This window comes from Staurois parvus, unplaced genomic scaffold (assembly GCF_062004578.1).
Source record: "Staurois parvus isolate SC_StPar_1 unplaced genomic scaffold, SC_StPar_1.0 ptg000140l, whole genome shotgun sequence".
In the NCBI taxonomy this organism is placed as follows: Eukaryota; Metazoa; Chordata; class Amphibia; order Anura; family Ranidae; genus Staurois; species Staurois parvus.
Genome location: NW_028317936.1, coordinates 1,909,360 through 1,937,278, shown reverse-complemented (window position 1 = coordinate 1,937,278; position 27,919 = coordinate 1,909,360). Strand labels below are relative to the sequence as shown.

Here is a 27,919-nt window from a genome sequence, read left to right as displayed (position 1 = left end):
CAAACTGCATAAAAAAAGGGATTTTTAGTTCACATACATTGCAACACATGTTTAAGTTGGCCAACTGCATCAAAGTTATCACTCTCTGACCAGTTCCTATCTCAATTTGAACTTAGGTTTACCATTAAAACCACCCCATCATTCAACTATCCACTACTAGAGCCTCCACTGCCACTAAAGTTCTGGCACAGGACGGCTCATTAAGGGGTGGGTTTTATCACCATAATGGGCAGGGGTTCGTTTCCACTTTTTAGATCACATACATTGCAATACATGTTTAAGCCGGCCAACTACGTCAAAGTAATCCCTCTCTGACCAGTCCCTACTCTACAAAATACTTACGGTACTTACTTATAGCATTCTTCAATGGATATAGTGGCACTACGGGGAAATGGGCACAAGTTGTAAAAGGTTCGAGTCTGGTCAATGACCTTCACTATGCAATAGGAATAAGATATACCTGTGCTCAAATCCCAATAGCTTATACATATCTATAACCTGGTTGGTGCTAAAGGGATGTGCCACGTTAGCACCAAAAATTCTAAATACCTCCCCAAAACTGCTACTATTCCCCTTTCTAGCAAACTATGCATAAAAACAGGGATTTTTAGTTCACATACATTGCAACACATGTTAAGTTGGCCAACTGCATCAAAGTTATCACTCTCTGGCCAGATCACAACTTAGGTTTACCATTAAACCCACCCCCTGTCATTCAACTATCCAATACTAGAGCCTCCACTGCCACTAAAGTTCTGGCACAGGACGGCTCATTATCAAGGGGTGGGTTTTAGCACCATAACAGGCAGGGCTTAGTTTCCACTTAGACAGAAGTCAAGGTCCTCTATGCAGCTTAGTCTGGCATTACTTGGACTCCGCTGGGGCACGTGGATTGATTTAAGTACTAATATAAGGACTAAATTAAGGGGTAATTGAAGGGGTACTTGGAGGGACCATATGTAGCTTGAGCTTCAGTCTTTAAACATTTAAGGACAGGTCATGTTCAGATTAAACATGGGTCTTTCATGGACAGGGATTTAACCTCAAAACTGTACCTTGACCATATACATTTTTGGTAGAAAGGGGGATGGGGGGAGGGTTTATGCTAGGAGGGAGGGATTAGCAGAGGGATCTACGCTCGAAGGGGGGATTGGGGGGGTTTGTGCTAAGAGGGGGGATTAGTGGGGGGATTTGTGCTAAAAGCAGGGATTGGGGGGGTTGTGCTAGCAGAAGGGATTAGTGGGGATATTTGTGCTAGGAGGGGGGAAATTGTGGTAGAAAGAGGGATGGGGGTGGGGTTTGTGCTAGGAGGGAGGAATTAGCAGGGGGATCTGTGCCCGAAGAGGGGATTGGGGGGGTTTGTGCTAAAAGCGGGGATGGGGGGGTTATACAAGGAAAAAGGATTAGTGGGAGGATTTGCCCTAGGAGGGGGAAATTTGTGGTAGAAAGGGAGATTGGGGGGGGGGGTATTGCTAGGAGGGAGGGATTAGCAGGGGGATCTTCGCTCGAAGGGGGGATTGGGGGGGTTTGTGTTAGGAGGGGGTGTTGTCTTCTAATAATTATGAAGACAACTATAGTGGTAAGTGCAACTTTGCTTTTTTTCCAAAATTGCTGTAAATGTAAGTCAAGTTAAAAACCATTTGAGTCCCATTACGGACAGATATAATAAAAAGATTAAAAAATAGGTTTACAGCCATATAGGTCAAAAACACACAAGAGTGATTTTTTTTTTTTTTTGTAAATGCCTAGATGGGCACTAACTTTGATAGAAACACTAAAAATTTAAAGTATCGAGTGATGTCATTGCCGACCCACATATAACCAAAGGAAGGTAAAAAAAAAAAAAGAAAAACCTTCTAAAGCTTGGCCCCAGTGGGGAAAAATTCCTTCCTGACCCCTTAAGGCGATCGGATTACTCCCTGGATATACAATCCACAATGTTATACAGAGGAAGGCGAAAACCCCTTCTGAAGTAGCCCCAAAAGGGAAACAAATTCCTTGCTTTATAATTAGCATCCCCCCTTTTAGCAAACCCCCCCCCCAATCCCCCCTTTTAGCACAATCCCCCCACTAATCCCCTCTCCTAGCACAACCCCCCCAAACCCGCCCCGCAGGCCAGAGTACTTGGTGTCATTCTGGACTCCAACCTATCCTTCCAGCCCCAAGTCCAATCTTTAACAAACTCGTGCAGACTCCACCTCCGCAACATCGCCAAAATCCGCACGTTCCTAACCCCAGAAACCACTAAACAGCTCATCCACTCCCTCATCATATCATGACTCGACTACTGCAACTCCCTCCTCACTGGCCTGCCTCGCCGCTGGCTATCCCCGCTTCAGTCCATCCTGAATATGGCTGCCAGACTCATTCACCTTTCCAACCGCTCCATCTCCGCCACCCCCCTCTGCCAATCCCTCCCCTGGCCTCCACTCCGTGTCCTCCACCCCCCTCTGCCAATCCCTCCACTGGCTTCCGATTGCTCAACGGATCAAATTCAAAATCCTAACACTGACGTACAAAGTCGTCCACCATACTGCCCTGAACTACATCACTGACCTAATATCCAAGTACCACCCAGCACGCACACTCCGCTCCTCAGTCCGGTGTCCAGCCCGAAGTGCCTCAGTCCGGTGTCCAGCCCGAAGTGCCTCAGTCCGGTGTCCAGCCCGAAGTGCCTCAGTCCGGTGTCCAGGCCGAAGTGCCTCCGTCCGGTGTCCAGGCCGAAGTGCCTCCGTCCGGTGTCCAGGCCGAAGTGCCTCAGTCCGGTGTCCAGGCCGAAGTGCCTCCGTCCATTGTCCAGCCCGAAGTGCCTCAGTCCGGTGTCCAGCCCGAAGTGCCTCAGTCCGGTGTCCAGCCCGAAGTGCCTCAGTCCGGTGTCCAGCCCGAAGTGCCTCAGTCCGGTGTCCAGCCCGAAGTGCCTCAGTCCGGTGTCCAGCCCGAAGTGCCTCAGTCCGGTGTCCAGCCCGAAGTGCCTCAGTCCGGTGTCCAGCCCGAAGTGCCTCAGTCCGGTGTCCAGCCCGAAGTGCCTCAGTCCGGTGTCCAGCCCGAAGTGCCTCAGTCCGGTGTCCAGCCCGAAGTGCCTCAGTCCGGTGTCCAGCCCGAAGTGCCTCAGTCCGGTGTCCAGCCCGAAGTGCCTCAGTCCGGTGTCCAGCCCGAAGTGCCTCAGTCCGGTGTCCAGCCCGCAGTGCCTCAGTCCGGTGTCCAGCCCGAAGTGCCTCAGCCCGGTGTCCAGCCCGAAGTGCCTCAGCCCGGTGTCCAGCCCGAAGTGCCTCAGCCCGGTGTCCAGCCCGAAGTGCCTCAGCCCGGTGTCCAGCCCGAAGTGCCTCAGCCCGGTGTCCAGCCCGAAGTGCCTCAGCCCGGTGTCCAGCCCGAAGTGCCTCAGCCCGGTGTCCAGCCCGAAGTGCCTCAGCCCGGTGTCCAGCCCGAAGTGCCTCAGCCCGGTGTCCAGCCCGAAGTGCCTCAGCCCGGTGTCCAGCCCGAAGTGCCTCAGCCCGGTGTCCAGCCCGAAGTGCCTCAGCCCGGTGTCCAGCCCGAAGTGCCTCAGCCCGGTGTCCAGCCCGAAGTGCCTCAGCCCGGTGTCCAGCCCGAAGTGCCTCAGCCCGGTGTCCAGCCCGAAGTGCCTCAGCCCGGTGTCCAGCCCGAAGTGCCTCAGCCCGGTGTCCAGCCCGAAGTGCCTCAGCCCGGTGTCCAGCCCGAAGTGCCTCAGCCCGGTGTCCAGCCCGAAGTGCCTCAGCCCGGTGTCCAGCCCGAAGTGCCTCAGCCCGGTGTCCAGCCCGAAGTGCCTCAGCCCGGTGTCCAGCCCGAAGTGCCTCAGCCCGGTGTCCAGCCCGAAGTGCCTCAGTCCGGTGTCCAGCCCGAAGTGGAGAAGAGATGAGTGGGGGGATATGTGCTTGAAGGGGGGATTTGTTCTAAAAGCGAGGATTGGGGGGGGGGTGCTAGTAGAAGGTATTAGTGAGGGTATATGTGCTAGGAGGGGGGGGAATTTGTGGTAGAAAGGGGGATGGGGTGGGGTTTGTGCTAGGAGGGAGGGATTAGCAGGGGGATCTGTGCTCGAAGGGGGCATTGGAGGGGTTTGTTCTAGGAGGGGGGATTTGTGCTAAAAGCAGGGATGGGGGGGTTATGCAAGGAGAAGGGATTAGTGGGGGGATTTGATGCCCCCACTCATCCCTTAAAGGGGACCTCTGGTTACTGGATCCATAAATCACCCAGAAGTGCCTGACGCACCACCCATCCAGAGGGAGGATATCCCTATACCCGGCTTAACCTGCTTCCTTAACCTTTTGCCCCCCGGCCAATGGCTGTTTGGCGGCCGGCAAAATCCCTCAGCGTTCCGGGTGGATGCCATATGGCGTCCTCCCGGGTATACACAGTTTGCGCGCCTGCAGAGCCGCGATCTGTCACCGGCCGTTTACCTCGGACACGGCCGATGACAGATCTATGTACCAGCCCCGTTGCCGGTACCACGTGACCTGCTGTGACCAATCACAGCAGGTCACATGACAGTTGTATACAATGGATGGCTTCATTCACGCCATCCATTGTATACTAGTGTGCCTAGCTGTGAATGGTCACAGCGATCACATGCACAAGCTGGGCCAATCACAGCCCAGCTGTGTCATGTGATTAGCCGTGGCCAAATCACAGCTAAGCACAAAAAAAAAAAAAAAAGCCGTGAATGAATTGATGTCATTCAGGTAAATGCTTGCTTATAGCAAAGTAATTCTTTGCAATAAGCAAATTGTGTGAAAAAAAAAAATACTGATCACTTCCCGAAAGTTGTACAATGTTACATGGGTCAAAGTGAAATATGAAAAAAAATCTTAAAAGAAAAAAATGTAATAAAAAATTATAAATATTTAAAAAAATTACATTTTTTTCCCCCCATACTGTCACCAGTCAGTGTCCCTGATCACCACCATGCCAGTTATATGATGACGCTGTACTGCACTGGTGACAGTATGTATTAAGAAAATACATTGTAAAAAATTATTGTAAAAATAATTTTTTTAATTTTTTCATTTTCTGAAAAATTATGACAAAAACAATACAACTTCAAAAAACTCGCCATGCCTCTTATGAAAAAATAATTTTAAAAAATGAAGGGTTTTTTTTAGCACTAGACAGATGGTAAGGAGGAATTGTATCACCTCCAAACCACCTGCTTAAACCTCTTCAACCCTGAGACATCAGGGGTCAGACAGGTGAGACATCAGGGGACTGTGTAGACCCCTGATAATTCACTAAAGCACCCCCCCAACAATAACATTATGCAAAAAATAAATACAATTCTAAAAACTGTACAAATTGTAAAAAATAATTTAAAAAATGAAGGGTTTGGCTCTTCGAAGAAACTGGAGTGCAACCAAGGCAATCCAATTACTTTCTGGATCTACAATCCGCATTGTTATATCTTGCAAAGACTCCGATGGTATTGATAAAATATGATATTGTGCGCCTTCCTTCCACTTTCTTGTTCCTTCCCACTCCACTTTTTGTGTGCGCACAATAACCATTTAAAGCAGAACTATACTTACCTCCGATTCAGCAATATGCTGGCCGCTGACACCTTCAGGCGGCTGTCTTCGTCATTGGCTGGGTGAGGATGATGGCACTCCCACGCATGCGTAGGAGCGCTGTCAAATTCGGCGCTGCCAAATTTGTACAGTGAGCTGCGCCTGCACGGCTCACTATACAGGGGCAGACAGGTAGATAGGTCTGTCTGCCCATTTTTTATCTTTTACCTTAAGCTCTACTTTAAGGTTTCCTTTAGTACAAGGCGTATATACATGCCTGTATACAGCATCGATTCGAAGGCATATAGAGGAAAAAAAGGAGCCTAGGGTCATCAGCCTGTGACAATACCCCAACAGCCCTTTTTACTTTCTCCTCTTCATCTTCTTCATTTTTGTAGGCTTGCTTGGCTTCGGGGGTTTAAACTTGGCCAGCTTAGGCATCTTCATAGCCGATTTTGGAGGCTTTAGCAGCAAATTGGGCCTTGGTGGGACTGAAAGCTTTGCTGGCATTTTAGATCCCGGTAGTACTAGAGGCCTTTGTGGTAGCTTGGATCCAGGTAGGACTAAAGGCCTTTGTGGCATCTTGGATCCCGGCGGGGCTAGAGGCCTTGGGGGCATCTTGGATCCCGGCGGGGCTAGAGGCCTTGGGGGCATCTTGGATCCCGGCGGGGCTAGAGGCCTTGGGGGCATCTTGGATCCCGGCGGGGCTAGAGGCCTTGGGGGCATCTTGGATCCCGGCGGGGCTAGAGGCCTTGGGGGCATCTTGGATCCCGGCGGGGCTAGAGGCCTTGGGGGCATCTTGGATCCCGGCAGGGCTAGAGGCCTTGGGGGCATCTTGGATCCCGGTGGGACTGAAGGCCTTGGTGGCACTTTAGATCCCGGAGGGACTGAAGGCCTTGGTGGCACTTTAGAACCTGGTGGGACTGAAGGCTGTACAGATCCTGATGGGACTGGAGGCTTCCCAGGGACTTTAGGCCTTGTGTCATCACGTGGGTGATCTTTATCTGCATGTGGGGTCTTGATGGAACCTGATGGGTCCTCCTTGTCTCTTCCACTTCTCTTTCCTCCTGTCTTGTATTTTCCACGTTGTCCAGTTTTACTCTTTGCAGCAGGTTCCTGGTCTTCTTCCTCTGGATTCTCCGGGTCTGGGCTTTCCTTGGATCTCCTTCTTGCTGCTATTAGTGAAGGCAGCAAGTTGGAGAAAAAACTCTTTATACCTGAACTGGCCTGATCAGCAGCAGGGTCCCACTGTTCCTGATTAGCAGCGGGGTCCCACTGTTCCTGAGCAGCAGCAGGGTCGCACTGTTCCTGAGCAGCAGCAGGGTCGCACTGTTCCTGAGCAGCAGCAGGGTCCCACTGTTCCTGAGCAGCAGCAGGGTCCCACTGTTCCTGAGCAGCAGCAGGGTCCCACTGTTCCTGAGCAGCAGCAGGGTCCCACTGTTCCTGAGCAGCAGCAGGGTCCCACTGTTCCTGAGCAGCAGCAGGGTCCCACTGTTCCTGAGCAGCAGCGGGGTCGCACTGTTCCTGAGCAGCAGCGGGGTACCCTTTTGCCTGTACCCTTGGAGGACAAGGGTCGGTGACAACAACTTCCATCAGCTCGGCAGGACCTACATTAAGGTTCTGTCCTTTTGTCACCAGTGTTAGTAAAATCCGATCCAATGTTGCGTTCTTCGCATGACTGTAAAAAAAAAAAGATATAAGAAATTGTTAGAAAAAACTTCATCATTGGATAAGTGCTAACATTATATTACATGGAGAACATCATGTTTTTCTTAAAGTGTATGTAACCCCTAACCATGTTCTTCTTATATTTGCACCATTTTGGTCTCTTAAAAACACCCTTGGAGGGGTTTTATTTTTTATATCTGTTCAGTGAATGCATAAATATACGTACTGATCCTGTCAGAAATCTTGTGAGCTTATAGCTTCCAGTACTGAACTCTTCTTATCAGTTACATTGTTCCCGAATCTCCCTGTGGACTACAGAATGCCTTCCCTGTGTTATGGAGATGAACAGAAGGGGAAGTGTCTAGTAGTCCCGTTTTAGGGTGACAAGGCTGTTCCTCCATAGATACAGTGGAGGAGTACACGTAGTCACCCTAACACAGAAGGTGTATTATTGGCTGGGTCGCCAAATGAAAAATTAAGGAAAAAAGTCTGCTGCTAATTACAAGATATATTTATAAAAATTCAGTGAATGAACGTCACAAGCATTCACCCAGTTATCATGAATTCTGACCATGTTTTGCTTAATATGTCAATTTCCTATGATCGTCAGCTCCGTCTAGTGTCCAAAACATGGTATTTTCCTGACTGACATTTTTCAGGTGCCCCCTGCTGGTTGATTGAGAGCTGCCCTGACCATTTTGTAGCTGAGACTGAGACTTGTGGACAGCTTGGCCCATTACAATGAATCTACTGGCAGAGTCTCCAGGTAAGACACTTTGCAAAATATTCCCAAAAAAACGATACTGTATAGAGTGAGACAGAGTGCCGAAAAATAGATTTGGGGATTTACCTTCACTTTGGGGTCTATTTTTTAAATGTTTACACCCAACTGTCACCCAACTGTCACCCATTGTCCAAATGGAAAAATATGTGAAAGTCATATGAAAACCTTTATAAAACAGACCCCCTTATGATTCTAGGTTAGTAATTTCTGTAATTAATGATGGATACGTACCAAGCCCGGATACTCAAACAGCAGCAGGGTATCAGCAGTAAAAACAGGCCGCTGAGGGTCCCCAAGATGACCAACGCCATGATGTATCTGGTTGACATTTCTAAAGGAAGAGAAAAAAAAAGATTATTATAGGTCAAGCATATGATATACTTCTAAATTTGAATAGAAAGCCAAAAAGGAACCAATCAGCATCAGCCATCCAAAGAAGGCGGAGTAATATTGACATCTGACTGGTTGCTTTGGAAGGATCTCACTGCACGTTGGAGCCTTCAGAAAGTCTTGAGCCATGAGCCTTCCTTCAGTTTTCTTGAAGGTGACAACAATTTACTTACCAGCTGGCTTTGTCGTGGATTCTGGTTGTTTAATGGTCGTCTGGCCGGATTGGCCATTATTTGTCGCGCCCGACTGAGCGTTATTCTTCCCGCCCGACTGAGCGTTATTCTTCCCGCCTGACTGCCCCTTATTCGACGTGTCAGACGGAGCATTATCCGCCTCCTCTCGTTGTAATAAATCGCCATAAAAGTCTGTAAACATAAAAGAATAAGTAAATGGTTACAACACATGGAACTTATTATCTACATTTTAACATTTTTAACCCGGCCCCCCGCAAAAAAAAGTGTATGTGTGTGTGTGTGTGTATATATATATATATATATATATATATAATCATAAAATTACTTCTAATAGACAGTGCCACTGGACATATATGGGGTGCTAACCCCAAAAGAAAGGAAAAAAGGGGGGGGGAGCAGCTGTCTGCGCTCTGGAAACCCAAAGCAATATAACTGAATGGAAGAATTTAAACAGCACCCCTCATTTTTTTTGGAATCCATTGTATCACACAGTAACATGCATGGCAAGAAAAACATGTCATGGAGGGGGGGGTGGCTACCTCCCTGTTACAGGAAGTGAAAAAATTATTGATCAACAGGATCAACAGATAATAAAACTATGATATGGGGGGGGGGTCAGAAAAACAAAGACTGCAGTGTGAATGTTATGGTCGGGATGTATTTTTTACAGTTTAAAGAAGAACATAACACTAAAATTAAGACTTTATCCCCTCTAACACCCCCTCCCCCACTGCATGACACCCCACCTTCTAACCACAGCTTGTTCAATTAAGCTCTGACAATAAGCCCCGGTTCATCTGGAGCGACTTGTCATGCGATTTGACAGTCACACCGTATTGTCGGCCGTGGAACTGTTGTCCGACTTTGCACTGCTGCACCGATTTAAAAAAAAAAGGTTTCTGCACTTTTTTAATGCGATTTCAGGAGCGACTTGCATAGGCATCTGTACATGAAGTCGCACAGATGTCAGCCAAGACACCCCCAGGATTCTACCTAGTAAGGGGGGGGGGTAGTCTTAGGTTTGCAAGTTAAGGCTTTGTTTGAATTTGAAATTCTTCTTTAAACTGTACAAAATACATCCCGACCCTAACATTCACACTGCAGTCTTTGTTTTTCTGACCCCCCCATATCATAGTTTTTTTGTCTGTTGATCCTGCCAGCAGATCAATTATTTGTTCACTTCCTGTAACAGGGAGGTATATACAGCTAAGATACCCAAATACTATATACAGCAAAGACCCCAAATATTATATACAGCCAGGACTCCCCAATACTATATGCAACCAGGACCCCCCAATACTATATACAGCAAGGACCCCCCAATACTATATACAGCAAGGACCCCCCAATACTATATACAGCGAGGACTCCCCAATGCTATATGCAACCAGGACCCCCCAATACTATATACAGCCAGGATCCCCCAATATTATATACAGCAAGGACCCCCCAATACTATATACAGCAAGGACCCCCCAATACTATATACAGCAAGGACCCCCCAATACTATATACAGCCAGGATCCCCAGTACAATATAAAGCCAGGACCCCCAATACTATTTACAGCAAGGACCCCCAATATTATATACAGCCAGGACCCCCAGTACAATATACAGCCCAGACCCTTAAATACTATATACAGCCAGGACCCCCAATACTATATATAGCAAGGACCCCCAATATTATATAAAACCAGGGCTCCCCAATACTATATATGGTCAGGACCCCCCAATACTATATACAGCCAGGACCCCCAATATTATATAAAACCAGGGCTCCCCAATACTATATAAAGTCAGGACCCCCCAATACTATATACAGCCAGGACCCCCAATATTATATAAAACCAGGGCTCCCCAATAGTAAATACAGCTAAGACCCCCCAATGCTATATACAGCTAGGAATCCCTATTACAGACATACAGGACCCCCCAATATTAGGTACAGCCAGAACCCCCACAATTTTACACCCCGCCCCACCCTCACCCTCTCCCATACTCTATGTATACAGCAAGCAGTTTCCTTCCTGTCTCCATGTCACCGGCCAATCTTAGGCTCCCAATTCTATCAGGAAGTTGCTCGGTGGCCATCTTGGTTAGGGGCACTATGCCCAAAACTACTACTAATAACCCCGGGATTACGGAAGGTGAATGGTTCCGGGTGTGCCGGCAAAAGGAGCTTCTCCTAAATCTGCTGACAATCAAATCATCGTGCGGCTTGGTTCCCAATGGAATGCACAATTGATTTGACAAACATATTATTTTATTGATTTATCAATTAATTATGTATTTTTTTTAAATTCTCAGTTAATTATGTATTATTATTTCATTAATTATCAATTAATTCTGTATTATTTTTTATAAACAAATAATGATATTTTATTAATTGATGTGTGCCTGTGTGTATTAAATATATATATATACACACCTACATATATATACACATACAGACTTTATATTATATATATAGCTGTTTGAGCTGATAGAAGTCTGTGTGTATATATATATATATTTATAAACATATAGTATATACTACATACACATACATACTCACATATATTTATATACACGCACAGACAGATTTATATCAGCTGAAACAGCACACACACTCATATATATATATACATATAGTATATACTGCATGTACAGACATCTATCAGCTCAAGCAGCACACTGCTCCCTTCTAATTATAAGTATGATCTCCAGCCATTAAGCAGTTTAAATTCAAACCTCTGGATGTAAGACAACTGTCACTCCCCCCCCCCCCAGGCTGAAAACAGGCGGAGCTTTAGTGTTGTGAACTGTCAGTGTGGCCCATTGTTGCACCCATGTAATGGAATATATCTGATCCCTGCTAATAGAAGTATATGATAATCTTACCGTCTACCCATGCGTCGTCCTTACTGGCCGATCCGATGAATACGGCCAAAAAAATGTACGCGAAAAACAGGTAAAGTCTCATTGTGGCTCCCAAACAACAAACTAGATGCACACTCCTCTCCCTCCCAATGTGATCTGGCAGTTCAGAGCTGATGGGCACTGTGATGTCATCAGTCACATGACCAGGCTTCCGGGTTGCTACGGCAACAACCATGCCTGTGTGTGTGTGTGTGTGTGTATGTGTGTGTGTGTGTGTATGTGTGTGTGTGTGTGTGTATGTGTGTGTGTATAAATAATTGTTAATTAAAAGAAATAAATGTTAATAAATAATAATTAATTGTTAATAAACTAATAAACAATTAATTCTTATTTTTAAAAAAAACATATTTGTCAATTAATAAAATAATATTATATCATTGTTTCTGTTAAAAATTAATTAATAGATAATTAATGAAATAATAATAAATAATTAATTGAGCATTTAAACATATGTTTTTAAATGTTAAAATAATAATACATAATTGTTAAATAAAAATAAAAAAGACATAATTAATTGTAAATCAATAAAATAACATTAGATCATGAATAAGTCAATTGTGCATTCCATTGGGAACCAAGCCGTGCGATGATTTGATTGTCAGCAGATTTAGGAGAAGGAAGCTCGTTTTACCGACACACCCGGAACCATTCCCCTGCCGTAAATCTGGGGTTATTAATAGTAGTTTTAGGGATGGTGCCCCTAACCAAGATGGCCGCTGAGCAACTTCCTGATAGAACCGTGGGAATGGAGACAGAAAGGAAACGGCTTGCTGTTTACATGAGAGGCAGAGTGAGGGTGGGGCAGGGGTATGTAAAATTGTGGGGTTCTGGCTGTTCCTAATATTGGGGGGTCCTGTTTCTATATAATATTGGGGGTCCTGACTGTCTATAATAGGGATTGGGGGTCCTTGCTGTTTATAGTATTGGGGGGGGTCCTTGCTGTATATAATATTTGGGGTTCTTGCTGTATATAGTATGGGGGGGGGGTCCTGGCTGTATATAATATTTGGGGTTCTTGCTGTATTTAGTATTGGGGGGGGGGTCCTGGCTGTTTACAATATTGTGGGGTCCTGGCTGTCTATAATAGGGATTCTTAGCTGTATATACTATTTGACTGTACCTAATATTGGAGGGTGTTGGCTGTATATAATATTGGGGGTCCTGGCTGTATATAGTATTGGAGGTCCTGGCTGTAAATAGTATTGGGGGTCCTGGCTGTATATAATATTTAGAGTCCTGGTTGTATAAAATATTGGGGGGTCCTGGCTGTATATAATATTGGGGGTCCTGGCTGTATATAGTATTGGAGGTCCTGGCTGTAAATAGTATTGGGGGTCCTGGCTGTATATAATATTTAGAGTCCTGGTTGTATAAAATATTGGGGGTCCTGGCTGTATATAATATTGGGGGTCCTGGCTGTATATAGTATTGAAGGGTCCTGGCTGTATATAGTATTGGAGGGTCCTGGTTGTATATAGTATTGGGGGGTCCTGGCTGTATATATTTGGGGTCCTGGCTGTATATAGTATTGGGGAGTCCTGGTTGTATATAATATTGGGGGTCCTGGCTGTATATAGTATTGGGGGTCCTGGCTGTATATAGTATTGGAGGGTCCTGGCTGTATATAGTATTGGAGGGTCCTGGCTGTATATAGTATTGGGGTCCTGACTGTATATAGTATTGGGGTCCTGGCTTCATATATTCGGGGTCTTGGCTGTATATAGTATTTGGGGGTCCTGGCTGTATATAGTATTGGGGGTCCTGGCTGTATATAGTATTGGGGGTCCTGGCTGTATATATAGTATTGGAGGGTCCTGGTTGTGTATAATATTGGGGGTCCTGGCTGTATATATTTTGGGTCCTCATTGTATATAATATTGGGGGTCCTGGCTGTATATATTTGGGGTCCTGGCTGTATATAGTATTGGGGGTCCTGGCTGTATATAGTATTGGGGGTCCTGGCTGTATATATTTGGGGTCCTGGCTGTATATATAGTATTGGAGGGTCCTGGTTGTGTATAATATTGGGGGTCCTGGCTGTATATATTTGGGGTCCTGTCTGTATATAGTATTTGGGGATCTTAGCTGTATATAGTATTGGGGGGGTCCTGGTTGTATATAATATTAGGGGTCCTTGCTGTATATAGTATTTAGGGATCTTAGCTGTATATACCTCCCTGTTACAGGAAGTGAAAAAATAATTGATCTGTTGGCAGGATCAACAGACAAGAAAACTGATATGGGGGGAGTCAGAAAAACAAAGACTGCAGTGTGAATGTTAGGGTCGGGTTGTATTTTGTACAGTTTAAAGAAGAATTTAACACTATAATTCAGACTCTCCCCTCTAACACCCCCTCCCCCACTGCATGACACCCCACCTTTATATATGTTATATATATAAATTTTAAATATATATACAGTATACACACACCTATATACTGTGTGTGTATATATATATTAGGGCAGCACAGTGGCTAAATGGTTAGCACTTCCGCCTGGCAGTACTCGGGTCGCTGGTTTGAATCCCAACCCTGGCACCACCTGCCTGGAGTTTGCATGTTCTCCCTGTGACTGCGTGGGTTTCCTCCCACACTCCAAAAAGACATGCTGTTAGGTTATTGGCTCCTGTTTAAATTGTCCCTAATATGTGTATGTATGAATGTGAGTTAGGGACCTTAGATTGTACGCCCCTTGAGGGTTAGGGACTGATGTGAATGTACAATATATATGTAAAGTGCTGTGTAAATTGATGGCGCTATATAAGTACCTGAAATAAAATAAAATACACATATATACATATACAAAGGGGGAGATTTACTACAACTGGAGCACTGAGAATCAGGTGCAGCTCTGCATGGGAGCCAATCAGCTTCTAACCGCAGCTTGTTCAATTGAGCTGACGGTAAGCCCCGGTTCACTCCGGTGCGACTTGTCATGCGATTTGACAGTCGCACCCTATTGTCGGCTATGGAGCTGTTCAAATCAGTGTGACTCCGACTTTGCAGTGCCGATTTGAAAACAAAAAAGGTTCCTGCACTTTTTTTGCGATTTCAGGTGCGACTTGCATAGGCGTCTGTACATGAAGTCCCACAGATGTCAGCCAAGACTCCCCTGAAATCGCACTGACATGTGGCTCTGAAATTGTGAGATTTCAAGTGAAGTCGCATGATTTCAAAGTCGGATTCAGTGTGAACCCGGGCTAAAACATGGCAGCTGATTGGTCACCATGTACGGCTGCACCAGATTTTCTGTGCACCGGTGTTAGTAAATCTCCCCCAATGTGTGTATATATGTACAAATATATACACACCCCCAGGCTGCTATCTAATGGGGGGGGGGGGAGTTTTAGTCTTAGGTTTGCAAGTTAAAGCTTTGTTTAGACTTGTAGTTGGGGGGGGCAAAAATGTTCAGTTATGCTGTATTTTTGCTGCCGTCCCCCCCACACACACACACTCTAAAGACATGCTGTTAGGTTAATTGGCTCCTGTCTAAATTGTCCCTAGTATGTGTATGTATGAATGTGAGTTAGGGACCTTAGATTGTACATTTCTTGGGGGCGGAGACTGATGTGAATGTACAATATATATCTAAAAGCACTTTGTAAGTTGACGGCGCTATATAAGTACCTGAAATAAATATATATATGTGAGTGTGTGTATATAGATTGTAAGCAGGTTAGGGCCCTCCTAACCCACTTGTATTGAACTGTACCTTTGCTGTATTGTCTCCCTTAATATTGTAAAGTGCTGAGCAAACTGTTGGCGCTATAGAAATCCTGTATAATAATATATATATACACCCATATATTTATATACATATAGTATATACTGCATGTACAGACATCTATCAGCTCAAGCAGCACACTGCTCCCTTCTAATTATAAGTATGATCTCCAGCCATTAAACAGTTAAATTCAAACCTCTGGATGTAAAGACAACTGTCACTTTTTCCCCTGCAGGCTGAAACCAGGCGGAGCTTTAGGCTCCATGCACACGGGGCGTTTTAATAATGCTGGTAACGTTAACTGTGTAGTCAAGTTAAAAATGGGAGTTTTTCACGTTTTAGCGTTTTGTTTTTTTTCACCAAAAAAAATATTTTTTTTTGGTCAAGAAAGTCCAAAAACACCAGTTTGTGGCAATTTACCATGTTTTGCCACATTTTTAAAGCTAAAAAACTCCTCTAGAAACCCGCTAGTTCTGGGGTTTTTTCCCAGTCATTCGTGTGTGTGTGTGTGTGATTGTTAATTAAAAATAAATAAATGTTAATAAATAATAATTGTTAATAAACTGATAATACACAATTCTTATTTAAAAAAAAACATATTTGTCATTTAATAAAATATTATATCATTAATTGTTTATATAAAACAATACAGAATTAATTGATAATTACTGAAATAATAATACATAATTGATCGTTTAAAAAATATATATTTAACGTTAAAATACATAATTGTTAAATAAAAAAAAATAAAAAAATCCTTAATTGTAAATCAATTAAAATAATATTAGATCATGAATAAATCAATTTTGCATTCCGTTGGGAACCAAGCCGCCCGATGATTTCATTGTCAGCAGATTTAGAAGAGAAGGAAGCTCGTTTTGCCGGCACACCCGGAACCATTCCCCTCCTCCTTTCTGCCTTGGAGTGTGAACCAGAGCTCAGGGAATGTGTCGGGGAGTGCTGGCCCCGGCACAGGCGCAGTGCGCCACCCTGTGCAGGGACGCGGGCACTAGGTCCTGGCCGGCCGCGGCGTTCGAGTCCACGCATGCGCAGTAGAGGCCGCGTGCGCGCGCTTGGCACCAATGACAGCGCAGGGCGCGATATTTAAACGGCCCTGGGCTGTCATTCAGTGCCTTCTGGTCTTTCCCTGTATCCTGTATCTGCGAACCTGTGTATTGTGAGTTGCTGACCCGGATTGTACCTGACCTTGTATTCTCCTACCCAGACCCTTGCTTTGCCTGACCTCTCTCCTGGATGCCCCCTATTAGATCTGACCTTCTGTTGCTGACCTGGCGTGTGTCCCGACTACTCTCTGCCCGCTGCTTTGTACCGCGCCGTCCCCACAGTTACCGACCCGGCCTGTTTGACCTCGCACTTGCTCAGCCATCCATCCCAACGGGGTCACCCGACCTCCTCATATCAGGCTCTTCCCCGTGGGAGCCCCTGGCGAATACTGCTACCACTGACAGGTGTACTCAGTAGCCACGACCTGGTCTCAGGGTACTCCAAGTCCATCCCCACCATCAGGGACCCTGGGGCTTAGATTCCGTGCGCTGGGGACGTCTGACCAGTGGAGTGCTAGTGGTACCGCCGGGCGGTCCCTTACAGTACCAGTAGGCCATGACTGAGCCTAGAGGAGGGCCCTCCCCGCTGGAGGACATTTGCAGGCATCTATCGACCTTGACGCAGGCCGTAGCGGCCCTCCAGGACAAATGTATGCAGCTGGAAAACCGTTTCCAGACCTGCTCCATATCTAACCCTGCCCCACAGGCCCCTGTTTCCGCGCCCCCGGTTGGAGAAGCTCTTGGGCCAGCTTCAGAGGCTTCTGCCCCGCTACCAATGGCAGAACCCCGAGTACCCTTACCTGAACGTTTTCACGGGGACCGCACAAGCTTCAGGTCTTTTCGTGATTCCTGCCTCCTGTTTTTTGAATTGCAACCCTGCACCTTCCTAACTGAGTCAGTGAAAGTGGGATTTATAATTTCACTATTGCAGGGTGAACCCCAAGATTGGGCCCATCGGTTAAGGGGAAACCATGACCCTCACCTGGGAACGGTCAATGATTTTTTTGAAGCTATGGCCATCCTTTATGATGATCCACAGCGGGCAACCTCTGCCGAAGCAACGTTATACACGCTCCGACAGGGCCGCCGGGCGGCAGAGGAATACGCCTCTGAATTTAGGCGTTGGATGGGGGACACACGCTGGAACAAGTTCGCTTTGCGGCACCAGTTCCGTATGGGTCTTTCAGAGCCCCTAAAGGATGAGCTGGCCCGAGTGGGGGTTCCCGAGTCATTAGAAGACCTAATAGCCCTGACGATTCAAATAGACCGAAGACTGCAGGAACGCAGGTTTGAGAGGTCCGGTCAGGGTCACGGAAATACATGGGGTCCAATCCAAGGCCCCAGCCAACAAACCAGATCAAATATCCAGAACCCACCTCCAGGAGACGCTCAGGAACCAATGCAACTGGGCCTGGCTCGGCCTAAATTATCGCCAGAAGAACGCCAGCGGAGACGCTCTCTGAACCTCTGCCTCTACTGTGATGAAGTCGGTCATATGGTACGATCCTGCCCTCAGAAAATGAGTAAGTGTACCTCTTTTTCTTCCTTGGCTATTGGCAATGTCAGTCCTTCCCAATACTTAGTTGTGCCCCACTCCTTTCAGCTTCCAGAAAGGACCGTGGAGGTGACAGCCATAGTTGATTCGGGGGCATGCAGTTGTTTCCTGGATCTAGATTTTGCTCATCAGCAGAAGATTCCCCTTCAGCCCAGAAAAAGGGGCTTTAACATATTTTTGGCAGATGGCTCCCAGATAAAATCAGGAGTGGTTAATCAGGAAACTCCCCCCATCGCCACTACTATTGCTAACCAGCATCAGGAATTCCTCCGCCTAGATGCCATTACGTCACCTCTTTTCCCAGTCATTTTGGGGCTCCCTTGGTTGCGGGCCCATAACCGCCAAATTGACTGGGAAACTGGGTCTATCCTGTTCCCTTCCCCATATTGTCTGGAACACTGTCGCACTTCGGGCCCGGCAGCCCCCCAGGTCCTCCTGTGCTCCGAGGGGGACTCTGACCTGAAACAGGTTATTCCCGCAGCGTACCATGATTTTTTGGATGTATTCAGTAAGCGAGGGGCAGATACCTTGCCCCCCCACCGCCCGTATGACTGTCCTATTGATCTGTTGCCCGGCTCCGAGATCCCTTTTGGGTGGATTTTCCCCGTCTGAACTAGAATTGGGGGCCCTGAAGGAATATATAGAGGACAGTCTCCAGAAGGGGTTCATCCGTCCCTCCACTTCACCAGCAGGGGCGGGGATCTTTGTGGAGAAAAAAGACAAATCTCTGCGACCTTGCATTGACTATCGTGAACTGAACAGAGTTACGATTAAAAATCTTTACCCGTTGCCATTGGTACCAGAATTATTTCAGAGCCTGAAGGCTGCGGCCATATTTACTAAACTCGATCGAAGGGGGGCCTATAACCTGGTTCGCATAAGGGAAGGGGATGAGTGGAAGACGGCGTTCCGTACCCGGTTTTGGCATTTTGAATATCTGGTCATGCCATTTGGGATGTGCAATGCCCCAGCCACATTCCAACATTTTGTAAACGACATTTTCAGGGATTACCTTGACATTTTTATAATTGTTTACCTAGACGATATACTGATCTTCTCATCCTCTCTGAAGGATCACAGTACATGTGGCAAAGGTGTTGGGGCAGTTGCGTCCGCATGGGTTATAGGCCAAAGCAGATAAGTGCAGTTTCGAGCAGTCTAGCATTACGTTTCTGGGTCTGATTATCTCCACCGCGGGGGTCGCGATGGACCCTCAGGAGGTCTCTGCGATTTTGGATTGGCCTGTGCCCACGGACAAAAAGGGCATCCAGCGTTTTATCGGTTTTGCAAATTTTTATCGAAAATTCATTAGGAACTTCTCGGGTCTGGTCTCCCCCATAACTCAGCTAACCAAACTTGGAACCCGCTTCAGATCGACGCTGGAGGCAAGGAAGCCTTTGAGGCCTTGAAAAAACTATTTACCACGGCACCCATTCTGGGCCATCCAGACGCTTCCCTGCCCTACATACTGGAGGTAGATGCATCTGAGAATGCGGGGGGTTCCATCCTGTCTCAGCGAAAAGGCACCAAAGAATTACTCCATCCCATAGCGTTCTTCTCGAGGAAGCTTACCCCAGCTGAGAAGAACTACGATATCGGCGATCGGGAGTTGTTAGCCATCAAAACAGCACTGGAAGAATGGAGGTACTTGCTGGAAGGAGCCTCACACCCCATCTTGATCTTCACTGATCATAAAAATCTCGAGTACCTGAGGACTGCCAAACGGTTACGCCCGCGGCAGGCAAGATGGGCACTGTTTTTCTCCAGATTCACATTTCATATCACTTACAGACCTGGGTCCAAAAATACGAAACCCGACCCGCGTGCACTATCACGCATGTTTGAGGACTCCAAAGAAGAACCGGTACCTGATACTATTCTGTCCTCAGGAAATTTCTTGGCACTCCAGACAGACCTTCGGTCCAAACTAATGGATGAATCCACGGCCATGTCAACCCCAGCTGGGGTGTCCCTCCAGAACAAGGGGGGACGCCTATGGAAGGAAGGATTGATCATGGTACCTGAGGAGGTCCGAACCCTTGTCTTGGGACATTGTCATGACCATCCGATGGCAGGACACTTTGGCCCAGCAAAGACCCTGGAGCTTCTTCAACGTTCTTTTTGGTGGCCGATCATGGCCAAGGACTGCAAGCTCTACGTAAAATCCTGCACCATCTGTCAGAAGAACAAGCCATCGAGGAACAAGGCTTGGGGACTGCTGCGGCCCTTGCCGATCCCTGAACGACCTTGGCAAAGGATCGCGATGGACTTTATAGTCGAGCTACCACCGTCCCAAGACCACACCGCGATCCTTGTGGTCATTGATTGATTGTCAAAAATGGCTCACTTCTTACCATTGAAGAAGACTCCGTCGGCATCCGAGACTGCGCAAATTTTTATCCCGGAAGTTGTAAGACTACATGGAGTCCCAGAGGACATTGTCTCGGATCGAGGGGTCCAATTCACGTCTAAATTTTGGAGGGCACTGTGCAAGGCTTTGGATATCAGATTATCCCTCTCCTCTGCATTCCACCCTCAGACCAATGGACAGACCAAGAGGACCAACCAGACCCTGGAACAATACCTGCGTTGCTACACATCCTTCCTACAGGATAATTGGCTACCACTCTTACCCTTGGCAGAATTTGCGTACAACAACGCACACCATTCAGCAACAGGGCAATCTCCGTTTTTTTTCAAACTACGGATTTCACCCTGTCTTTCTCCCTGATTTGGTTCCTGAATGCCCAGTTCCGGCAACACAAGACGCACTAGCTTTCTTCTCCTCCAACAATAAAGTATTGCAGGAAGCTATCGCTCGGGCCCAGGAGGACTACAAGAAGGCGTTTAACAAAAGACGAAGAGGGGACCTGGTGCTGCAGCCCGGGGATAAGGTGTGATTGGCAACAACAAACTTGAAAATGCTATGTCCATCGAAGAAATTAGGACCAAAGTTCATAGGGCCTTTTTGTGGGAAGCGAATGATCAACGAGGTGGCATATGAGCTTATCCTTCCTGAAACATTCAAGATTCATCCAGTATTCCACGTATCCTTGCTAAAGCCAGTGGTTCCAGATTCATTTCCAGATCGAGAGTCCAGACCTCCGGAGGCCATAACTTTTGAAGAACAAGAAGAATTTGAGGTGGAAGCGATCCTGAAGTGCCGAAGGGGGGGGGGGGGCAGACCCAATTCCTAATTAAGTGGAAGGGCTATGGCCCGGAAGACAATTCCTGGGAACCAGCTCAAAATGTTCATGCACCTAGACTTGTCCGGGAGTTTCTTCGTGATCACCCGTGGTGGAGAGATCGGGTGGGCATCCGGAGGTTGCCCGTAGGGGGGGGCAATGTCGGGGATCGCCGCGGCGCTGGTCCCGGCGCAGGCGCAGTGCGCCACCCTGTGCAGGGACGTGGGCACTAGGTCCTGGCTGGCCACGGCGTTCGAGTCCGCGCATGCGTAGTAGAGGCCGCCCGCGCGCGCTTGGCACCAATGACAGCGCAGGGCGCGATATTTAAACGGCCCTGGGCTGTCATTCAGTGCCTTCTGGTCTTTCCCTGTATCCTGTATCTGCGAACCTGTGTATTGTGAGTTGCTGACCCGGATTGTACCTTACCTTGTTGTATTCTCCTGCCCAGACCCTTGCTTTGCCTGGCCTATCTCCTGGATGCCGCCTATTAGATCTGACCTTCTGTTGCTGACCTGGCGTGTGACCAGACTACTCTCTGCCCGCTGCTTTATACCGCACCGTCCCCACAGTTACCGACCCGGCCTGTTTGACCTCGCACTTGCTCAGCCATCCATCCCAACGGGGTCACCTGACCTCCTCATATCAGGCTCTTCTCCGTGGGAGCCCCTGGCGAATACTGCTACCACTGACAGGTGTACTCAGTAGCCACGACCTGGTCTCAGGGTACTCCAAGTCCATCCCCACCATCAGGGGCCCTGGTGAACAAGTACCCTGGGGCTTAGATTCCGTGCGCTGGGGACGTCTGACCAGTGGAGTGCTAGTGGTACTGTCAGGGTCTGCCGCAGCATCGCGCCCGACGCATGCGCGGTCTTGTCAGCTCGCGCCGGGATACGGGCACTAGGTTCCGGCCGGCCGTGGCTGAGGTAGACTCGCGCATGCGCAGTAGGTGCGCGAGTCCCTGCTGGGCGGCCAATGACAGCGCAGGGCGCGGTATTTAAAGATGCCCTGCGCTGTAATGAATTGCCGCAAGGTCTCTTCCTGTACCTGTGTTCCTGTACCATTAGTGACCCGGATTGCCCTGACTACGCTGCCTTCTCCTGATATTGACCCGGATTGCCCTGACTACGCTGCCTTCTCCTGATATTGACCCGGATTGCCCTGACTACGCTGCCTTCTCCTGATATTGACCCCCGGCTTGTTTTGACCTCTCTGCGGACTGACCTTCCCTTACTGACCCTGCGTGTGACCTGACTAGCCTTTGCCTGCCGTTTCTGTACCTCACTGCCCCCTCGATGACAACTGGCTAGTTTGACCACGATCCGTCCATCCATCCCTCCATCCATCCATCCTGCCTGGGCCTGCCGGCCTCCTCACATCTGGCTCTCCTCCTGTATCCATCCCCGGAGGTTCCCTCTGCCACGGGTGGGATTGCTCGGAGGTCGTGACCTGGTCCTGGTCTGCTTCAAGTCCATCCCCACCATCAGGGGCCCTGGTGAACACGCAGACCGGGACTTAGACTCCACGCTCTGGGTAATCCTGCCTAGTGGGCTGCCAGAGGCACCACCAGGCTGATTCGTAACAGTACCTTGCGGCCATGACAGAGCCAGGAAGAGGACCGGCTTCCCTAGAGGATATTTGCCAGCACCTAGCAGCGCTAACCCAGGCCGTCCAGACATTGCACGACCGCTACAACCATTTAGAGAATCGTATGGAGACGCTAGTCACACCTGCACCCCCTACCCAGGGTCCTGTTGCTGCGGCACCTTCCGGGGAGTCGCCAGCAACCCCAGCTTCCGGAGCAGTAGCCGCACCCCCTACTCCTGAACCCCGTGTGCCCCTGCCGGAACGCTTCCGTGGGGACCAGAGTCGCTTCGGGGCCTTCCTAAATGCTTGCACCCTATTTTTTGACCTACAGCCCCGCACTTTCACCACCGAGACCGTCAAGGTGGGATTTATAGTCTCTCTACTTCAGGATGAGCCCCAGGATTGGGCTCATCATCTGATGGAGAATCACGACTCCCGTCTTGAATCCGTGACAGGATTCTTTGATGCCATGGCTATATTATATGATGATCCGCAGCGAGTTGCTTCCGCAGAGATGGCCCTGTACTCTCTGCGGCAAGGCCGACGGGCAGCCGAGGAGTATGCGTCCGAAATCAGACGTTGGATGTGGCATACAAGATGGAACGATGCGGCATTATGCCACCAATTCCGCATCGGGCTGTCTGAGGCCCTAAAGGACGAGTTAGCACGGGTAGGCCTTCCTGACTCGTTAGAAAAATTGATTGAGTTGGCCATCCAGATTGACCGCAGGCTAAGAGAGCGCCGGTTTGAGAGGAGCAGCCAGGGTCAAAGGGCAGCATGGACTCCACCAAGGGGAGCAGCTCCAGCCCCGTGGAGCGGTGCTCGGAACCTGGGGACACCTCGGAACCCATGCAACTGGGACTGGCCCAGCCGTCACTATCGACTGAAGAACGCCAGAGGAGACGGGTACAGAATCTATGTCTCTATTGTGGAGAAGCTGGTCATCTGGTACGCACCTTTCCGGCAAAAATGAGTAAGTCCGCTTCCAGTTTTTCTTCTTTATCAGCAGAGAGGGTTAATCAGTCTAGTTACCTGGCTATACCTGTGTCTTTACAGCTCCCCGGAAGAACTGTATGGGTGACAGCAATCATTGATTCGGGAGCATGTAGTTGCTTTGTGGATCTCACTTTTGCCCATTGGCAAAAAATCCCTCTCCAAACCAAAGAAATGGGGCTGAACATTTTTCTAGCAGACAGGTCCAGCATTAAATCAGGGGTGGTAGATCAGGAGACACCCCCTATTTACACCATAGTAGCTGACCATCACCGAGAATTTCTCCGTCTGGACGCCATCGCGTCCCCCCTTTTCCCAGTCATCCTGGGGCTCCCTTGGTTGAAGGCCCATAACCCCCAGATTGATTGGGAGAAGGGAACAGTTCAGTTTCAGTCCCCATACTGTCAAAAACATTGCCACGTTTCAGGGCCCGTGGCTCCCCAACTTCTCCTATGCATGGATGGAGACACAGACCTGACTCAGACTATTCCCCCGGCCTACCACGACGTCCTGGACGTGTTTAGCAAACGAGGGGCAGACGTTCTCCCACCACACCGATCGTATGACTGTCCTATAGACCTCCTGCCGGGGTCCGAGATTTCATTCGGCCGTATTTTCCCGTTGTCTGAGCTTAAGTCAGGGGTACTAAGGGAATATATTGATGAAAATCTCCGGAAGGGATTTATTCGCCCTTCCACATCCCCAGCCAGGGCCGGGTTGTTCTTTGTTGAAAAGAAAGACAAGTCGTTGCGGCCCTGCATTGATTACCGTGATTTGAATAGGATCACGATAAAGAATCGCTATCCGTTACCCTTGGTCACCGAACTCCTCCAGAGATTAAAGACTGCGGTGATTTTTACTAAGTTGGACTTGCGGGGGGCCTACAATTTGGTTCGTATCAGGGAAGGTGACGAATGGAAGACGGCTTTTCGTACACGATTCGGTCACTTCGAATATTTAGTTATGCCTTTTGGGCTCTGCAACGCCCCGGCCACCTTCCTGCACTTTATTAATGATGTCTTTCGTGACTTCCTCAATGTTTTTGTGGTCATCTATTTGGACGATATCTTAATTTTCTCCCCCTCACTCGAGGTTCATCGGGATCATGTGGTGAGGGTGTTGGAACGCTTACGCCAACATGGGCTGTATGCTAAGGCTGACAAATGCTGTTTCGAACAGCATAGTATCACTTTCCTGGGTCTGGTCATCTCTCCCGCGGGGGTCGCGATGGACCCTCAGAAGGTCACGGCAATTTTAGATTGGCCGATACCCGCAGATAAAAAGGGTGTACAGCGTTTTATTGGGTTTTCAAATTTCTACAGAAAGTTTATCAGAAACTTCTCTGGTCTGGTCTCCCCAATCACGCAATTGACTAAACAGGGGACCCGCTTTAAGTGGACTCCTGAAGCACAAACTGCCTTTGAAACTCTCAAGGGACTATTCACCTTCGCTCCTATTCTCAGCCACCCTGATTCATCTCTACCATATGTCTTGGAAGTGGATGCCTCTGAAAACGCGGTAGGATCAGTTCTGTCCCAAAGGAAAGGTACCAAGGAACTCCTGCATCCTGTAGCGTTCTTTTCTAGGAAATTGACACCGGCAGAACTAAATTACGACATTGGTGATCGGGAGCTCCTGGCTATAAAGTCCGCTCTAGAAGAATGGAGGTATCTGCTAGAAGGAGCCACACATCCAATCCTCATATTTACCGATCACAAAAACCTCGAGTACCTGAGAACAGCAAGACGACTGAGACCTTGCCAGGCGAGATGGGCACTCTTCTTTTCTCGATTTTCATTTCATATCACTTACCGACCCGGCTCTAAAAACACAAAACCAGACGCCCTATCTCGGATGTTTAAAGACCCCGAAGTCACTCCTAAACCAGACACTATCTTACCCTCAGGAAATTTTCTCATTCTTCAGACGGAGTTGCGCTCCAAGCTTCTTGACGCATCCGTGGGAATGCCAACTCCGCCTGGGACGGTCCTCCAGAGCCACGAGGGGTTGTTTTGGAAGGAAGGACGGATCGTAGTACCAGAAGGAATCCAAACTCTGGTCCTGGGCCACTGCCATGACCACCCAATGGCGGGCCATTTCGGAATCACGAAAACTCTGGAGCTGCTGCAGCGCTCGTTTTGGTGGCCAAACATGATCAAGGACTGCGAGCTCTACATCCAGACTTGTGCTACCTGCCAAAGAAATAAACCCTCCAGAAACAAGGCTTGGGGATTGTTGCGCCCTTTGCCAATACCCAATCGAGCCTGGCAAAGGATCGCCATGGACTTTATTGTCGAACTCCCACCATCTCAAGGCTACACAGCAATATTCGTGATCGTGGATCGCTTTTCTAAGATGGCCCACTTCGTACCTCTGAAAAATACGCCATCAGCACCAGAAACAGCACAAATCTTTATCAAAGAAGTGGTAAGGTTACATGGAGTTCCCGAAGATATTGTGTCTGATCGTGGAGTCCAGTTCACGTCAAAATTTTGGAAGGCCTTTTGTGAAGCATTGGGAATCAAACTATCTCTCTCGTCCGCTTACCATCCCCAGACAAATGGTCAGACGGAAAGAACCAACCAAACATTGGAGCAGTACCTGAGATGTTACACATCCTACCTACAGGACGACTGGCTGACGCTGTTACCAACTGCAGTATTCGCATATAACAACTCGAACCACTCAGCTACGGGGCAATCCCCGTTTTTTGCCAACTACGGATTTCATCCTACTTTTCTTCCCGATCTGATGCCCGAAAGTTCTGTACCTGCATCGCAAGATACTTAGAATTTTTTTTCTGTCAATAATAAGGCACTTCAGGAGGCCATTGCAAAGGCCCAGGATGATAACAAAAGGGCTTTTGATAAGAAGAGAAGGGGGGAGCTTTTACTACAACCTGGAGATCAGGTTTGGCTGGCAACAACCAACCTGAAGATGCTGTGTCCATCAAGGAAGTTGGGCCCAAAGTTTATTGGCCCGTTTCGGATCAAGCGAGTAGTCAACAAGGTGGCTTATGAACTCGAGCTTCCGGAGACCTTCAGGATCCACCCGGTGTTCCATGTGTCACTTCTGAAACCAGCCAGGCCAGATCCCTTCCCGGATAGAGAATCCAGACCTCCAGAGGCAGTCGCCATTGGCGAGCAAGAGGAGTTCGAAGTAGAAGCGATCCTAAATTGCCGAAAGAGGGGGGACCAGACGCAGTTTCTGATTAAATGGAAAGGTTATGGCCCTGAGGAGAACTCATGGGAACCCGCTCAAAATGTTCACGCTCCCAGGCTCATCCGGGAGTTTTGTCGTGCCCACCCGCGGTGGAGAAATCAGTGGGGCTCCCGGAGGGTGCCCATAAGGGGGGGGGGCAATGTCAGGGTCCACCATAGCATCTCGCCCGACGCATGCGCGGTCTTGTCAGCTCGTGCCGGGATACGGGCACTAGGTCCCGGCCGGCCGCGGCTGAAGGAGACTCGCGCATGCGCAGTAGGCGCCGCGAGTCCCTTCTGGGCGGCCAATGACAGCGCAGGGCGCGGTATTTAAAGATGCCCTGCGCTGTAATGAATTGCCGCAAGGTCTCTTCCTGTACCTGTGTTCCGGTGTTCCTGTGCCTGTACCATTAGTGACCCGGATTGCCCTGACTACGCTGCCTTCTCCTGATATTGACCCGGATTGCCCTGACTACGCTGCCTTCTCCTGATATTGACCCGGATTGCCCTGACTACGCTGCCTTCTCCTGATATTGACCCCCGGCTTGTTTTGACCTCTCTCCGGACTGACCTTCCCTTACTGACCCTGCGTGTGACCTGACTAGCCTTTGCCTGCCGTTTCTGTACCTCGCTGCCCCCTCGGTGACAACTGGCTAGTTTGACCACGATCCGTCCATCCATCCCTCCATCCATCCATCCTGCCTGGGCCTGCCGGCCTCCTCACATCTGGCTCTCCTCCTGTATCCATCCCCGGAGGTTCCCTCTGCCACGGGTGGGATTGCTCGGAGGTCGTGACCTGGTCCTGGTCTGCTTCAAGTCCATCCCCACCATCAGGGGCCCTGGTGAACATGCAGACCGGGACTTAGACTCCACGCTCTGGGTAATCCTGCTTAGTGGGCTGCCAGAGGCACCACCAGGCGGATTCGTAACAGGTACCGCCGGGCGGTCCCTTACAGAAAGTTTCCAATCCCCCTAGCTAAAAGTTGTCTACACAAATCCCCAACCCAGGAACTGGCTAATCAACTGCTGCCAGGGGGTGTTAGATACAAGTTCATCATTCCAGTGGCCTGGAAAACAAGAAGTGGGGACACTGGTTTGAGCAGGGGACTGGTGGTGGTCATGAGAAGGAGTGTCCACTTGCCGGTAG

The 27,919-nt window shown here is 48.5% G+C and overlaps 1 long non-coding RNA gene across 1 annotated transcript in view; it reads left to right on the top strand.

Moving 5' to 3' along the window:
* Positions 1–27,919, top strand: part of LOC149465217 (uncharacterized) — a 242,689-nt gene that overhangs the window by 5,860 nt on the left and 208,910 nt on the right. The window contains exon 2 of the long non-coding RNA XR_016312236.1: positions 7,841–7,947. This is a non-coding gene — a long non-coding RNA (uncharacterized LOC149465217). The remainder of the gene's footprint in view (positions 1–7,840; positions 7,948–27,919) is intronic.